Source organism: Engystomops pustulosus, chromosome 2 (assembly GCF_040894005.1).
Source record: "Engystomops pustulosus chromosome 2, aEngPut4.maternal, whole genome shotgun sequence".
In the NCBI taxonomy this organism is placed as follows: Eukaryota; Metazoa; Chordata; class Amphibia; order Anura; family Leptodactylidae; genus Engystomops; species Engystomops pustulosus.
The window spans coordinates 210,279,435-210,294,448 of record NC_092412.1 but is presented as its reverse complement, the minus strand read 5'-3'; the positions used below and the strand labels follow the sequence as shown (position 1 = coordinate 210,294,448).

At 39.0% G+C, this 15,014-nt stretch overlaps 1 long non-coding RNA gene across 1 annotated transcript; it reads left to right on the top strand.

Annotated features, from left to right (window-relative positions):
- Positions 1-7,853: 7,853 nt before the first annotated feature.
- LOC140116725 (uncharacterized) lies at positions 7,854-9,927 on the top strand. The gene is made up of 5 exons (XR_011852938.1): positions 7,854-8,255; positions 8,438-8,540; positions 8,635-8,765; positions 8,886-9,268; positions 9,788-9,927. It is a non-coding gene; the product is annotated as an uncharacterized lncRNA (long non-coding RNA).
- Positions 9,928-15,014: the final 5,087 nt, after the last annotated feature.

Below are 15,014 nucleotides of genomic sequence, written 5' to 3'. Positions count from 1 at the left end.
TGGCATGAGGAGTGAGTTACGTGGGGGCTGTATGTCTGGCGGGTGCTGAGGTGTGTGTTATGTGGGGTTGCATGTCTGGCGGGTGCTGAGGTGGCATGAGGTGTGTGTTACCTGCGGTTGCATGTCTGGCGGGTGTAGAGGTGGCATGAGGAGTGAGTTACGTGGGGGCTGTATGTCTGGCGGGTGCTGAGGTGTGTGTTATGTGGGGTTGCATGTCTGGCGGGTGCTGAGGTGGCATGAGGTGTGTGTTACGTGGGGCTGCATAAAATGACAAAGATGCAAATTCAATTAATAAAATAATGAAAAAACGCCCCCCCCCCCCCCCACACACACACACACACACACACACACAAAAATGAAATAAAATTTCTTTAAAAAAAAAAAAAAAGCTTTTCACAAAGCAACCATCATGGATGTGCAGTATCAGCTGCAGTCTGGCCACTGGGGTTCGGTGGCGTCGGCTTCAGTCTTGGTGTTTGGTGTCAGTGGCGTTAGCCACAGGTTGGTGGTGGGAGGTTTTGGTGGCTGCAGCCACAGGTTGGTGGTGGGAGGTTTCGGTGGCTGCAGTCGCAGTCTGGTTGGGGGGGGTTGGTGGCGTCAGCTCCAGTCTGGGCAATGCATGATGTAACATCACTACAACTGCCTCAATTTAAACACAGAAGACACTGACACATGATTATATAAATAGCGTCTATCAACATTCTATACCGCCATGAGTTGTATACTTGTATTACTGAAAATTTCATACTCCTCCCCGGCCAAATATACTCCTCAAAAGTAGTAAGAGGAGTAATATTACCCTTCTAGAAATATCTTGGTGCGACCTCTGGGTGTACGGGACTGTGTAAAGATGTGAATTTTTGCGGGATGAGCTGATGTTTTCTTTGCTACCTTTTTGAAATCTGTACGGCCTTTGATCACTTGCATTACTGGGTTCAACACCGAGAATAACCGTTATTATATTTTGATAGAAAGGACATTTTGCGTGGATACCTTACATGTTTATGATTTTTACTGTTTATTTTCATATCAGTTCTAGGGAAAGTGGGTGATTTAAATATTTAGCTTTTTTATAATTTGTTTTTTTACTCTTTCATACCCCTGGATTGGTCCTACCATATACTGCAATGCGACAGTACGGCAATATATGTGGATTTAACACATGATCTATTACAATGTACCATTGGCACATTGTAACAGGTCTTGGAAATATAACAGAATATACTTCTGTATTCACAGTATATATTTGTAGTTTTTCTAATGTAGTGGGGAGCTGTATGTTTTATAGTAAATTATAAGTGGCAATGTAAATATTATTATTTTAGTACACACATAATTTATCTTAGGGCACAGTGTGGTCAGTTGTGGTGTGAGGGGTATATATGATATACGTGGGGGTACAGTGTGGACAGTTGTGGTGTGAGCGGTATATATGATATATGTGGGGGCACAGTGTGGTCAGTTGTGGTGTGAGGGGTTTATATGATTTATCTGGGGGCACAGTGTGGTCAGTTGTGGTGTGAGGGGTTTATATGATATATGTGGGGGCACAGTGTGGTCAGTTGTGGTGTGAGGGGTTTATATGATATATGTGGGGGCACAGTGTGGGCAGTTGTGGTGTGAGGAGCATATATGATATATGTGGGGCACAGTGTGGGCAGTTGTGGTGTGAGGGGTATATATGATATATGTGGGGGCACAGTGTGGTCAGTTGTGGGGTGAGGGGTATATATGATATATGTGGGGGCACAGTGTGTACAGTTGTGGTGTGAGGGGTATATATATTACTTAGGAGCACAGTGTTATTCAGGTGACACTATAGTGTAAGTGACTGTAGTGTCTTTAGGCTCACAGAGGAGCTGCAAGGAAGCAACTAAACGTGAGCATGAATTCTTTATCGACAAGTGAAGGCCTGGAGAATCAGTGCACTTTTATACCTGATGGAGAAGATCATCACCTGTGAGTTGCTAAATGTCACTTCTGACAATTCTGTACAAAGTGTGACACTTTCTGCTTTACACGAGGTAGAAACAGAAGTCCTGTGGAAGGAAAGATATGGAGGCCTGGCGCAGCATTCCTGCTTATAAAATGCTGCCATGGGGTGCAGCAGCCATGTGGATAAATTACACAGGTCTGCTATACCCCGTAGGTCCATATTTTACGATGGCCTGCTGCAGCCTGACCACCTTTGTTTTCTTACACAGGACTGCTGCCATCCCCTCTATGTAAAGTGCTCATGTACATAGGAGGCAGTTTTTTGCAATTATATTCCTGTACATAGGGGGCCGTATTATAGTAGTTATATTCTTGTACATAGGGGGCAGTATTATAGTAGTTATACTCTTGTACATAGGGGGCAGTATTATAGTAGTTATACTCTTGTACATAGGGGGCAGTATTATAGTAGTTATACTCTTGTACATAGGGGGCAGTATTATAGTAGTTATATTCGTGTACATAGGGGGCAGTATTATAGTAGTTATATTCGTGTACACAGGGGGCAGTATTATGGTAGTTATATTCGTGTACACAGGGGGCAGTATTATAGTAGTTATATTCTTGTACATAGGGGGCAGTATTATAGTAGTTATATTCGTGTACACAGGGGGCAGTATTATGGTAGTTATATTCTTGTACATAGGGGGCAGTATTATAGTAGTTATATTTCTGTACATAGGGGGCAGTTTTAGAGTAGTTATATTCCTGTACATAGGGGGCAGTATTATAGTAGTTATATTCTTCTACATAGGGGGCAGTATTATAGTAGTTATATTCTTGTACATAGGGGCAGTATTATAGTAGTTCTATTCTTGTACATAGGGGGCAGTATTATAGTAGTTATATTCTTGTACATAGGGGGCAGTATTATAGTAGTTATATTCTTGTACATAGGGGGCAGTATTATAGTAGTTATATTCTTGTACATAGGGGGCCGTATTATAGTAGTTATATTCTTGTACATAGGGGGCAGTATTATAGTAGTTATATTCTTGTACATAGGGGGCAGTATTATAGTAGTTCTATTCTTGTACATAGGGGGCAGTATTATAGTAGTTCTATTCTTGTAGCTAGGGGGCTGTATTATAGTAGTTATATTCTTGTAGCTAGGGGGCTGTATTATAGTAGTTCTATTCTTTTACATAGGGGGCAGAATTATAGTAGTTATATTCTTGTACATAGGGGGCAGAATTATAGTAGTTCTATTCCTGTACATAGTGGGCAGTATTATAGTACGGTAGTTCTATTTTTGTACATAGGGGGCAGTATTATAGTACGGTAGTTCTATTTTTGTACATGGGGGGCAGGATTATAGATAGCTTGTATATGGGAAAACGTATTTTAGTTTTATTTTGTGTAAAGAAGGCAGGATTAAATGTGTTATTCTATATATACCAACAATTTGTCGGTTATGACCCCACCCATATTGTCTGACCACACCCACTTGTCTTGACTCCGCCCATAAAATGCGGCAGTTTTTTCCAGGGCCATTTTAAATTCCCAGTCCGCCCCTGTAAACAGCTGTGGGAAAATGAAAGCTGAGCTCTGTTTAGTTGCCATGGGGAACCATAACCGTTCTGCTCTAAGACTTATGATAAATCTCCCCCTATGTATCTAGAAGGCCTCCCGTTTTATCAACTGGATTCCATTACTGACCCTTTTGGGATGGGGAATGCAATCCAGCATTTGCCACTTTAATTGTCAGATTCTGGTTACATGTATGGATTAAAAGCTTGTTCTATTCAATCTCTGGCTGCCTGAGTGGTTTCCCAAGTGTCGATCACACCACATGGGCATTTGAGTATACAGCAAAATTCGTTTTACACATTAAAAGTTTTTTTTTTTTTTAAACTTATGGTTTGTCTAGGAGTTGTAGGATTTGTCCCCCGTAACATTTGAGCATTAGAACCATTTCATTGCTTTCAGGAAAGTTTGTCTTGATGCTCGCACTGCTGGCACCATATCTGCCCTAGTTAAGGCGTCCCTTAGGGTTTTAAAACACTGTACATAAAGGTGGATTTTGGAATTCTATCTAGACAATGTGTCAGTGCCCTAAATAATCCACATTTTCTTAGAGGAGAGATGTGTGGACAAAGGGGGTTCATAACCATAAAAGTTTTACATTATACAGAATTCCATACCTTTACACCCTTTTTTTTTTTTTTTTTTTTTTCTCCATTCATTAATTTGCCATACATTGTCCCATAACTACTTACCTTCCTTTATACATAGACCAGATATGGTCCTGGTGAATCCCTGTATTGCATTGAGGCTACACTTGACCCATTTGCTATGGCCCCATCCAGATTTCATCTCTGGACCCAAGGATGCTAGAACCTAGTTATTCATGTTTATACAATCACCTGGCTACAACAATCTAAAAATGTATTTTACCTTGGGCTAAGATGGACCATAACTTTATAACTGTCCCTAACCAACGTATGGGTCTGAGATTTTTACAACTTTGTCTCTCGTTTAAGAAATGTAGGAAAGCCTCTGAGTCGCTAGGGAAATCCTTTGAAGCTCTACCACCTGGAGAGCTCAATTAGGAGGGAAGAGGGAATTTGTACCAAAACTGATGACCTGGCCATATTTGTCAGTCACTTTAGTAATAGAGTATATTGTCTGGGTCTGCATTAGCCACTGAGCAGGCACAGCATTCTGATGCAGCATAAGCACTTGACTCCACAGCGTTCTCCATAGGAACTTGCCATATATACATGTGTTTGTATTGCATTATACACTCTGCACAGACTCTCACATAATAGGCACCTCCGACCACACAAGAATGCCATATAATAGAGGCAACACCATCCCTCTCGGGAGGCAGTCTTTAAAGTTTAAACCTCCTCACGGCAATACATCTTGGTGACTGACTGCACTTTCCACACCAAGTGCAATCAGTTGTGCCTTCTTCCAGTACAATAGAAACCAGTAACTTCGTCATATTTTGAGGACTCCAATATTTGATGTCTAATTGGAATAGCTGTGCAGTTCTACTATACATGCTATGGAATGTACTTAAGTCAACCTCTGTGCGGTTGCTAACTCAACCCATTTCAATCAGGTAGGTGGTAACAGCTATTTGAATTCCAACCAACCATTCTCATCACCAGAAATGGATAGAAAATATCCCTTTATAGTCAATGTTTTCTGTGTAGTTTTTGCAAAGTTTAATACCATCTTTAAAACACAACCCCATATTCTGAAACTAAAATTGTGGAGTTAATGAAAATAAAACTGAAACTTATCACAGGCTTCAGCATCTAACACAAAAATATCTGTAAAATACTCACTGGCACATTCACCAAAAAGATCCAAAAAAGCCACCATTCCATGCAATCCCCCAGGAGACATATTGGTCGCACAACTTGATAGAGGCAGCTGTATTGGATCAGGTTCCTACCGCAATATCTGGCACAATCCTGGAATGCCAAAAATATTGTTTACTGAAAAGTGACTTATTGGGGCACATGCGTGTATTTATTTGCCTTTCTTGAGGCCAAATACTACAATAAATCAAAAATAAGATAATATCTATACAAATGTACATGTTTACAAGTGACATATTGCAACTTGTGAGATCCATCATTTGCAGAAGGTAAACAAGTTTGCATTGTGGTTAGGTAGGAGGAAGAGGTCAGAGAACATTGCACAGAGGTTCTCTCTGCAACCAATTTGTCACACGGTTCACCTATTTGCCACCAGAATTAATTGGTGACACTGGAACAAAGGTTAGCACCTTTCCAGACTTCTAAAAGGTGTCATATTTCATAGCTGGATAGCAAAACACTTGCAGACACAACTGAAACTATTAGAAATGTACACTTCATACTGAAACCTATATTTTATATACTAACATAGAAAGTATTGCTTGCATATATCACAACATTTTGTATATGTATACTAGTATAATACTATATTATATAGTATACTATATTACTATACTATTATACTATAATACTATAAATATCTTATTTCTAGGCATGGATGGACAACTTTACAGGCCATTTTTCCTTTAGTCGTGACATAGGCTGGATTGTTCCTATTGATAAAGTTATCCGTATGAAAGGAATGTTCTGAGTCCAGTTTAACAGACTGCTTTTGGTTTTCCTACCAGACAGTTCTCTGAGGATTTGTTCCTTTCTCCTACTTTGTACTTCTTGTTTCTTGTAAACCCAATAGCTTTTTTAAAAGCTATTTAATTTGTCATCTTTGTATCTTTCAGGTATAGCTAACACAAGATTTGTAGTTTTATAGTATAAGTATTATTTGCTATATTATCTTATCTGCTTATGTATAGTCACAGTGTACCTTTTTTATCCATAATGTACACTTTGAAGTAATCTTTATACATATTTTTGTTTAACAGGCACAACCGAACCCCAATGACCTGCCCTAAATGCTATCATACGGATAACATCTTGGTGACCCATATGCGTAAAAAATGTATGCAGTTCAACAGTGACGTAGAAATTAAAGCAACCCTGACGTTGTCCAAGCAGAATTTACTAAGGATCACATCACATGGCCTTGCAAGGAACTTGCAAAGTTGCTCCGCAACAGAAAATGCCCAGAAACTATCTGACCTCTTAAAGAAGAGTATTGACAAGATATTACTTGTTTTGTTATAATGTATTTCTATGCTTATTATCCCTCTTAAAGGGAACCTGTCACCAGGAGACCCATATTTAGCACTCCCCCAGTCCCCACAGAACGTAGTAAATAAACTGCCAAAGTGTTTTTGTATAAAAAATATGTTATATTGTACCTTTCATTAGCATCTGCCTTGTGACTAGCCAGTTGCCCACTGTGAGTTGCTGGAAAACACCCTTGGGAAACACGTGTCCTTTTCAAATCTATAAATAACTCCCCACACTCGGGATTGTCTGTAGAGGAGCAGGGGCGTCGCTAAGCCACTTGATGGGTGTTTTCATATATTTGAAAAGGACGCATGGAGTAGCTGTTTCCCAAGGCTGGGGGGAACTGCTCCTTTCCAGCCCCTCCCAGTGGGCAACTGCATAGTCGCATAGCAGATGCTAATGAAAGGTACAATATAACACATCTTTTTTTCTGTAAAACCAATTTTTAATACAAAAACACTTTGGCATTGTATGTACTATGCTCTGTGGGGACTGGGGGAGTGCTAAAAAAGGGAACCTGTTACCAGGAGACCCATAAGTATTATCTTATCTTTAATTTCCTCTCAAAGCTAGCTTTATGATGTGATATTAAATGGTATCTTCTACATCTTCTAGGCCATGAAGGAATAAGTGAAAGCAGAAGAACAGCGGAAATAAAAGAGAAGTAGAAGAGCAGGAAGCAGATGAAAACAGAGGAAAAAGAAGCCAAGTTGATGTTCTGGATGACATTCTGGAACAGGAGGAGCAAGAAGAAGATGAGGTAAGTATAGAAGAAAAAAACAAGACCGGGACAGCAGAGAGCTTCAAGAGGGGTCTAGATGCCTTTTTACAACTAAATAACATTGATGGTTATGTTGTATAGAAATGTTTCCCCCTTAAATCCCTTCCGCATCGAATCACTTTCCTTCCTTGGTTGAACTTGATGGACAAGTGTCTTTTTTCAACCGTATAAACTAAGAAACTATGAAACCGGACCAACCCACTGAGAAGTTTGCTGAAAAAGTATAAGAAGCACTTTATAACTTCTAAGCCTATTTCCGAATCTGCAACATACCTCTCTAGGACCTTGTGGGTAAAAAACAAGATGAGAATGTTGCAAGATATTTGTACTTCACGGACAACAAGAACTGTTTCAATTACCTGAAGTGCATAGAGGTTTGTGCACTAGTTAACTGAAGGAACTGATATGGCGCTTTTATGATAAAGAGAGCTTCCATGCATGGACCCGAGGCTACCATGGCAACAGATCGGTGCTCCCCGACGACGTCACGGGGAACGGCGATCCTCGGAAAGATGGCGGCGCCCATGCGTGTTACCGGTAAGCCTTTCCTGCAATATGCAGCAAGGACTTACCGGCTACGGAGAGGGCTCGGCCCGCGAGCCCTCTCCATGCACTGGGAACCGGCATGTGACATAATACTACGTCACATGTCGGTAAGGGGTTAAAGTAACACTTCTAGAATCTTCACTGCCTTGTATTTTTATTAATTTCATATTTTCTTTCCTCAGAGAAAAAACAGCCCAGGAATTGAAGAAACCCAGTGAGATGCAAGAACTATTGACTCGTTGCAGCCCCATCTTTTATGGAAGCCAGAGATAAAGCAGGTAATGGGGGTAAGTTAAGCAAAAAAGAAACTCGCTGTGCTCTTTTACTTGGAGTGCTTCATTGTTTTGAAGAAGCTGCAGCAACCTGCTGTCAGAACATGACAGTAAGTATTCTTTCAACATGTTTGTATTTCTGTCCCAAATATAAATTTCTATTCTCATCTCAATTTTACACATTTCTAATTTTGCAGGTTGAAGAGTGGGAACGGAGATACTTTTATGCATTGCTGTACGTTAACACAAGACTGCTGCCAATCAGTTAGCTTTGATAGTTCTGACATAGAAGAGGAAAAGGTAAATATTTTATAGTATATCCACCTGTCATCTGTGTTTCAATACCTATGTCTGTGACCTATTATTGATCTAATCTATTGTTTTATCATACTAGTGGTTTGAGATATAGTTCAGGCATGTAAGGACCACGTGGGCATCAAATGTGGATATCAAAAACTATTTTATTTTGTCAAGTGGTAAGCCAATTCACAAAGTTTCCCTTGATGTCTCCAGATTCCATGAAAAGTAAGTATTTAAATTTTTTTCATCACATATTATCACTGATCAATGTCTATTTTTCATTATATGCATGTACAAATTAAATAATATGTTAATATTTCTATTACGGATTTAATCTCAACCCAGAGACAAACCAAGCTGTTCGAAGGAATGCAGAGACATATATTTCTCAGTGCAAGGATGGTGCGGAGAAAGAACTTTTAGCCAAATATCTTGCTCATTTCAACCAAACAGCAGAGTGAATGTACCGGGAAAAAACAATTGTAGACACTGCGAATTGTTCAAAGCTGATTCCCATATACGAGCAGGAGCAAACCTCAACCAGCAAAGCGGAACTTACTACCTTAACAAAGTAAGAAGACTATTTATTTTTTTAGAGAAACATCCCCTCCGTTTGAGTACAGAACAACCTCCCTCAAAGTTTGTTGCTGCACCCCCGGACTATGGGCAATCCTTGTATGATAGGTGGAGGAAGAGACAGAACAAGATGCGAGAGGACTATATAATGGGTAAGATTGACATTCTCCATATCCTAATGTCTGCATACTGTTGACTTAATATATTTGTCCGAGACAGGCTAAGATTAAGGCTACATTCAGACGGCCGTTACCCGCAACAGCGGGGAAAGGAGGAGGTGAGCGCAGCTCACCCCTGCCCCTCTCCATAGGAAGTTATGGCGCACGGCGCTGTACTACAGAGAAAGATAGGACATGTCCTATCTTTCTGCGGTGTACGGAGCGGTATGGTGCCGCACGTGTGCTGCACCGTACCGCTCCTGTTGGGCGCCGTGCGTCCATTGCTGTCTATGGGGGATGTATATTGTCCGGATATACGTCCCCCATACAGCAGTGTGAATGTAGCCTAAGCGAAAGACTTTCATGCCACAGTTTTACACCTGACCCTGGTGCTTTATAATATACAATGAGGAAGGGGGGGTTACATAGTAACATTAAGTCTCTACAGTACTGGTTTAATTTTTTATTACTTTGAAACCTCAGTCTTCATGTTATTTGATGTGTTCTTGACAGGATTGCTTCAGGATCATCGGAAAGTGTACTGGAGGTCAAGGGATGTATTCAACGACCGCGATGGAAGAGAAATTTGCCACGGATTAAGAAATTCTAGACCATTGGAAGAAAAATTGATAGTTTACCATAAAGTATTGTACGGGGGGGTTGATTGTTTTACAGTCTCATTAATTATAAAGTTTAATAATATATGTATTGTTTTCTATTTTAATAGATCTGTGAAAATTGTTTTTCTTACTAGAAATCAATTTTAAAATGTATTTTCTGTGAAGAATAATAGTTTGATTATGTTAATTAATTTTTTTTATTCCTAAAATGTTTGATCATTTCTTCTGTCCTTTATCTTCCATTTGCCCTTGTATCAGTGCCCTGTGCCTCTCCTAAGTGACTTGTGAAAAACATACCTAGCACAATATGCTTTTAAACATCGACACTTAAAAAATGCATTGTACTTGTTATCCACCTGAATTTCTTGCTTGTGAGGATAATACAGTTCAGTCGCCTTCTCTGGATTAAAAATGGCACCTAAAAAATATACCAGTTACCGAGTCAGCTTACGGCCAGACCATGTAACGAATCCTCTCAATTTTTGGTACAGAGGAGAGGAGTAGGGCTACAACCTACTCTAAGCTCATTTCTCAGGGATGAGCAGTTCCATGGTAAAAAAAGCATCAATTTAGTGTTTTATTTTTAAAAAAAATGCTAAATTGCGCATCTTTCCGGGGGCGTATCTGGACTTCTGACGAGTTAGTATGAGAATTAATTGGCTAGATGAGCCAGACAAAATGAAACGAGTCTTGAGTCGATTGGACCTACAGTTGGGGGGTTTGCAAATTTAACCAATGCAATAAAATTTGCGGATCAATGTAGACACCAAAATATGCGTGCTACGAAGTCACCGCTGTACTTTTTTCTTTTTTTGAGGCCGATGGGTATTTATATCCTGAGTCAAAAGCATTCAATGTCTCTTCCCTCTGGTTCCGATTTTTGTGATAACCACGAATAGCAGTAACCCAACAATGGTGCTCCATACAAACATTTTTGGGTCAAATGATGTAAAATGGTCCCTTGTGTGCTCCCGTGCACTTAAAAAATGTTTGCTCTTTTATTTTAAATTTGATTTAAGAGCAGCTGTTGAACCTGACTCGCAGGTACATGGATGAAAATTCCAAAATGCATGCAAGACTTCGAAGAGACTGCTCAAATGGGGGAGCACCTTATATACATGAATAATCAGGTCTATGCATGTCAATCCTCATTGGTTGGGTTAACCTTATACTATACTCCATTGGATACATTAGTGCATGGACAGCGTAAGGTCTGCTAGTGATCTTCTGGCAAGCATCAGCCAAGTTTTGTCCTGTCCATCCTCATTAATGGTCTCTCATTGCCACCCCCACCCTTGGAATGTGCACTCAACGAAATATGGTGTCTGGCATAGCAAGCGACTTTAAAACTATATGTATATATTTTCTATTTCATTCCCTCTTTTGTTGGTATCCCAACACAGATGTGGATACTAACTTCCCTACATGTCTTCTTCATCCAATTAACAACGTTCGAAATGTTTATCCATGATTTCTTTGGGTAACTATAGGTGCATATGCAAGCATCATAGTAGCTTTTAGAATAGGGTTTTTTTTTTTTTTTGCAGCACATTAAAATAACAATAGACAGGCTATTATTGGAGCACACACAAGCATGACTTCAATCTTCAGTGATGGAAAGACCAATATCAATTACTACTTCAAGATTTTGAAGTACCTTTTAATAGCATTCTATTGTGCTCATCCTTTACAGGGATGTATATACAAACTTTCTAACTGTACAAACAACTTAAGAAGAAATCATATTAGCATGATTTCAGTCTCTGCCCATGAAGCCTCTAAGCTCCTCCTTAATGACAATTAAGACCTTGTATCCAATCTTGATGTATCAGGCAGCAGTTATGAACAGGGATCTTGACTTCGCTGCACAGAACTCCCTAGGCTGATAATTACAGAATCATTCCCATTGATGGTAAAAACAGACTGCAGTGACAATGTGTGGTACCTCAAAAGAACTTTGCTTGGGCAGGCACATAGTACAGCAAGAGGAACACAGACCAGCAGAACACAAGGGTTGTCTGCTGAGATAGTGGACACTTCTGTAAATTGATTGCAGAAGACTTGCTACAGGAAGACTACAAGGTCTTTAAGATCTTTAAAGGTGTGTGTAGCCTACAACCTAGTCCAGATGTATCACATCCATGGCCAAGTGGAATAATATAGAAGACAGTGGAGGCTGGTCAATGAGCCATGCTGTGGTGGAGCTGATAGTTCTAAAATTCATACAGTCTTTCTATGCTCTGTGTTGGCATTTGCTATAGCTTGTGAGTAAATGTGCAAAAAACTGTTAAACTTTTGAAAAAATTTTAGTCATGTAGCATTCTCTTTAAAATATATGTAGTCTTATCACACATACAATGGGAGCCCACACACTAGGGGACAACCACAAAGAGGTGGATTAGACTTACCACTGAGATCACACCTGACCAATCTCCAGTTAGGCAATGTTGTGGTGTGGCATTTACCAATATACATCAATCATTGTAAGACATCAACGGTCTATTCCAAACCTTTTCTCCTTTCTATTGCCTTCACTATTTCAACATATATTCGGGCAAGTTTATAAAAGTTTATATAAAACAGTACAAAGAAAGAGTAGACAGCCTTATGCTCCACCGGATCCATCAAAATGTCTTATGTTCAATGATTAATCTGGCACAGTCCGAGGTGGTCCAGTCTTACTCCTCACCTCCTATTTGCCATAGTTTACACCAAAAACTATGCCAAACTTGTATAAACCTTGTTAAATAGTGTAAGGAATTTAAGCTTTTTTTTAAAATAAATCATCACCAAAGTTTGATAAATCTGAATAAGGAAAACACATAATTTTTTTGCTAAAAATTAACCAAAGCCTGGTTCTATACCCATACTTTTTATAATTTCTTAATTTATACAAATATGAATATACAAACCTACAATATCCATCGTATCAGGGGGCATTTATTGTGGCATTTATTTTTCCCTTTTGTACCTGTATGAAGTGTCGACACCATAATATTGGTGATATTCGACACTCGACTTGTTCTATTTTTGGGCACTATTTTTATGCTGCTTATGAATCCACCAGTTTTCTGGGGCTTCTATTTTTCAGACACCTTTTTTGGTGATTTTTATGGTGCAAAAATAGCCCAGCTAAAAGCAAGTCTAGGGATTTCTAAACCTTTCAGTCCATGCAGCAGTTCATTAATCCTTGTGCCACAAACTTGTATCCCACTAAAAAATATGGAACAGTTCTAGTGCCACCCTGTGACATAAATAATAAATGCCCCTCTGTTTAGATTAACTGATGCAGTTGGAAGAGATAGTTTAGCTGGACACAGCTTTGATAGGATGGTATTGTGCACACTGATTATCTTGTGCACACAAATTACATACATACATTTATTATCCATGATGAAACCATGTGAGAGGACATGGCCACTTCTTCTTCTGGAGATTTTCCTGCCGTGAGTTAGATGCATCAAACCGCTGGCGGTAATCAAAGAAACTTTATCTTCCAGTTGTTGTTCAGGTTGAGAATATGTACTTCCTTGAACTGTTTATGGTTCACCAAATGTTTCACATAAATACCCATTATCTGATTTTATAGTTAGAGAATATTCCAAAACAAAATAACCCTCCTTCACAATGTGTGGCTGCAGTATCTGCATCAATTACCAACATAGGAATTCCTCCACCCTCTTAGAATATTGGCATGCCAAATATACAGTTTGTGTTTCTTCTTTATGTCTATAATGTCCATTTGTGGATACTGGGACCTTAAGATGCTTACTATAGTTTTAGATATTAACCCCTTAATGTCGAGGACCTTTTTCGTTTTTGCATTTCCATTTTTTACTCCCCACCTTCAAAAATCTTTCACTTTTCATTTTCCCATGTCAAGAGCTGTTTGCACTTTCCCCCTGATGGTTAAGAATCGATGCGGGGCACACTTCAGAGGGCTATATCTTTTGACTTTGTGACACCTAGAATCTCACTACTTTTTCACATGAAAGAGGAGAGTCTCCTCTTTTATATGAATCTAAATTTGTTTCTAGGTGTCAGGAAAACTGAGATATTAACTGTTAAAGTGCCATCGGGAGTGATTTTTATATTTAAAAAATTGTACCCAAAATTCTCACTTTAAACCCTTAACGACTTTTTTAGTTTTTTCACTTCCATTTTTCACTCACCAACTTCAAAAAACTATAACTTTTTTATTTTACCAGCTGTGTTATGGCTTATTTTCTGCGTAACATATTGCACTTCATAGTGACGGTATTTAATATTCCATGGCCTGTACTGGGAAGCGAGGAAAAAAATTCCAAATGCAGTGAAAATGGTGAAAAACCACATTTGCAACGTTTTCTTGTGGGCTTGGATTTTACAGCTTTCACTCTGCGTCCCAAATGACATGTCTACTTTATTCTTTGGGTTGATACGATCATGTGGATACCAAATTTGTATAGGTTTTATAATGTTTTCATACATTTAAAAAAATGAAAACCTCCTGTACAAAATATTTTTTTTTTATTTTGCCATCTGGCGCCAATAACTTTTTCATACTTTGGTGTACGGAGCTGTGGGTAGTGTCATTTTATGCGAACTTTAATGGCGTTTTCATTGCTATAATTTTTGGGACTGTGCAACCTTTTGATCACTTTTTATTAATTTTTTTATATTTTTTAAAATGGCAAAAAAATGCCATTTTTGACTTTGGAAGCTATTTTCCGTTACGGGGTTAAACGCAGTGAAAAAACTTTATTATATTTTGATAGATCAGGCATTTTCGGATGCGGCGATACCTAATGTGTTTATGATTTTTACTGTTTATATTTATATCAGTTCTAGGGAAAGGGGGGTGATTTGAATTTTTAGGTTTTTTTATTATAATTTTTTTTTTTAACTTTTTTTATTTTTACTTTTACTATTTTTCAGACTCCCTAGGGTACTCTAACCCTAGGTAGTCTGATTCATCCTATCATATACTGCCATACTACAGTATGGCAGTATATGTGGATTTTACTCCCTATGCATTACAATGTGCAATGTGCAATTAGCAGGTATTCGGTATTCGGAACACCTGAGGCTACCATGGCGACGGATCGCTGCTCCCCGTGACGTCATCGGGGAGCGACGAT